The sequence below is a fragment of the Cebus imitator genome, unplaced genomic scaffold, assembly GCF_001604975.1.
Source record: "Cebus imitator isolate Cc_AM_T3 unplaced genomic scaffold, Cebus_imitator-1.0 Scaffold444, whole genome shotgun sequence".
NCBI classification, from domain to species: domain Eukaryota; kingdom Metazoa; phylum Chordata; class Mammalia; order Primates; family Cebidae; genus Cebus; species Cebus imitator.
The window spans coordinates 2,732,925-2,735,402 of NW_016107759.1; the positions used below are offsets into that span (position 1 = coordinate 2,732,925).

The 2,478-nt window shown below is 53.7% G+C and overlaps 1 long non-coding RNA gene across 1 annotated transcript in view; it reads right to left on the bottom strand.

The window, feature by feature from the left end:
* Positions 1-1,697: 1,697 nt before the first annotated feature.
* Positions 1,698-2,478, bottom strand: part of LOC119468512 — a 4,148-nt gene continuing 3,367 nt past the window's right edge. The window contains exon 3 of the long non-coding RNA XR_005197194.1: positions 1,698-2,039. This is a non-coding gene — a long non-coding RNA (uncharacterized LOC119468512). The remainder of the gene's footprint in view (positions 2,040-2,478) is intronic.

Genomic DNA, 2,478 nt, shown 5'->3' on the forward strand with positions numbered 1-2,478 from the left:
AAATTTTTTTTTACAGACAGGGCCTTGCTCTGTCGCCGAGGCTGGAGTGCAGTGGTGCCAACACAGCTCACTGCGGCCTTAATCTCCTGGGCTCAACCAACCCTCCTGCCTCAGCTTTATGAGTAGCTGGGGCTGCAGGCACATGCTACCATGCCTGCGTAACTTGTCTTCCTTCCTTCCTTCCTGACCACTGAAGCCATGGAGATAGCCAGGCACACATGCCACCTGCAGGGGATGCCCCTGCTCTGGAGCCCCGGGGCCTGGGACGTTCAGCCCCACCTCTTATTTTTATTTATTTATTTATTTCGAAACAGGGACTTGCTCTGTCACCCAGGCTGGAGTGCAGTGGTGCGATCTCAGCTCACTGCAACCTCCGCTTCTTGGGTTCAAGCGATTCTCCTGCCTCAGCCTCCCGAGTGGCTGGGATTACAGGCGCCCACCACCATGCCTGGCTAATTTTTTTATTTTCAGTAGAGACTGGGTTTCACCATGTTGTCCAGGCTGGTCTCGAACTCCTGACCTCAAGTGATCTGCCCGCCTTGGCCTCCCAAAGTGCTGGGGTAACAGGGGTGAGCCAGCCACCCCATCTCCTGAGGAACTAAGAGACTTTTCTGACACAGTCGCCAGCAATGAGCGTTGCTGTGGCTTCCAGAGACACACAGGACAAGATCCTCCCCCTCAAAGCCAGGCTCTGGTTCCGAGGCTGAGGAATTCCTTTCATGCTGCCTAATCTCAGCCACACTGTGTGTGCTTTTTGCTGGAGGAACCGCCGAAAACAGTCAGTCAACCAAAACAGTTAATGCAAAACTGTTGCCAGCAGGATTTCATTCGCAAGTGTTCTGATGACGGGAAGCCAGCTCCATCGCCACAGAGAACAATCGCGGATCTTGTTCTCCTCGTCTCTGCTCCCAGCACTCCTGGGCCGGCCCCTCGTGCAGGGGGAGAGCTGGACGGACCTGACAGCCTCCCACGGTCAGATGCTATCGTCTTTTCCGTCTCCCACGAGGGAGGACCATGGCCTGTCTGATGGAAAGCTGGTCTCCTGCTGAGAATGGGCAGCTGTGCAGCAGGGGAGGGGACTCCTGCCAAGCACGCCGGGGTTTCGGGGAGAAGCATCTGGAGACTGTCTGGCCCCTGGTTTCACTGTCTGGATTCTGGCTGGGAACTGGGGTAGCTCCCTTGTGCAGGGATGACTGGGGGCTCTAGGCATCCATCACTGGCTGGTCCTGTCAGGGTGCACAGTTGGGGGATGTGTGCAGGCCTGGGGAGAACACGGCTAAGGGCCCAGAGTCACTGGCAAGCCTCGGACAAACTGGAGGACGCATAATCAGGACTCCCCTGGTCCCTGGGGAGATCACTGCCAGACTCACCATAAGCTTAGAAAAAGCCCAGGATGGCCAGGTGCCGTGGCTCACGCCTGGAATCCCAGCCCTTTGGGAGGCCAACATGGGTGGATCACTTGAGGTCAGGAGTTCAAGACCAGCCTGGCCAACATGGTGAAACCCCGTCTCTATTAAAAATACAAAATTAGCCGAGCTTGGTGGCACATGCCTGTAATCCCAGCTACTCTGGAGGCTCAGGTAGGAGAATCGCTTGAATCCGGGAGGTGGAGGTTGCAGTGAGCCAAGATCATACCACTGCACTCCAGCCTGGGCAACAGAGTGAGACTCCATCTCCAAAACAATAAAAACAAAACAAAACAAAAGTTAAAACTTTAGGCAGGGATGGTGGTGTGTGCTTGTAGTTCCAGCTACTCAGAAGGCTGAGGTGGGAGAATCGCTTGAGCCCAGGATTTCAAATTCCAAATGATCAGTTGCAAACTGATTTTCTTTCTATACTTATTAGCCCAACTCATTCCAGGATTCCTGCAACACACTATGCTGATGTACAAAGATAAATAAGACGTTGACTTACCGATCAGAGGACAAAGAAGGAAAAATTTGGTTTGCATCATCATCCAACAAGTAGCATTCCTGTGACTTGAACGCAAAGACGAGAAAACCAAGGAGGCGTGATTTGCAGATACAGTACGGGCTGTGCTGGTTTGTAAAAAAGAGACAGAATAGCCAGGCGCAGTGGCTCACTTCTGTAATCCCAGCACTTTGGGAGGCCAAGGTGGGTGGATCACCTGAGGCCAGGAGTTTGAGACCAGCCTGGCCAACAAGGAGAAACCCCATCTCTACTAAAAATACAAAAATTAGCTGGGCCTGGTGGCGGGCACTTGCAATCCCAGCTACTTGGGAGACTGAGGCAGGAGAATTGCTTGACCTTGGGAGGCGGAGGTTGCAGTGAGCCAAGATTCTGCCACTGCACTCCAGCCTGGGTGACAGAGCGATACTCTGTCTCAAAAAAAGAAAATGAGTCTGGCCGGGCGCAGTGGCTCACGCCTGTAATCCCAGCACTTTGGGAGGCCGAGGCGGGTGGATCACGAGGTCAAGAGATCGAGACCATCCTGGTCAACACGGTGAAACCCCGTCT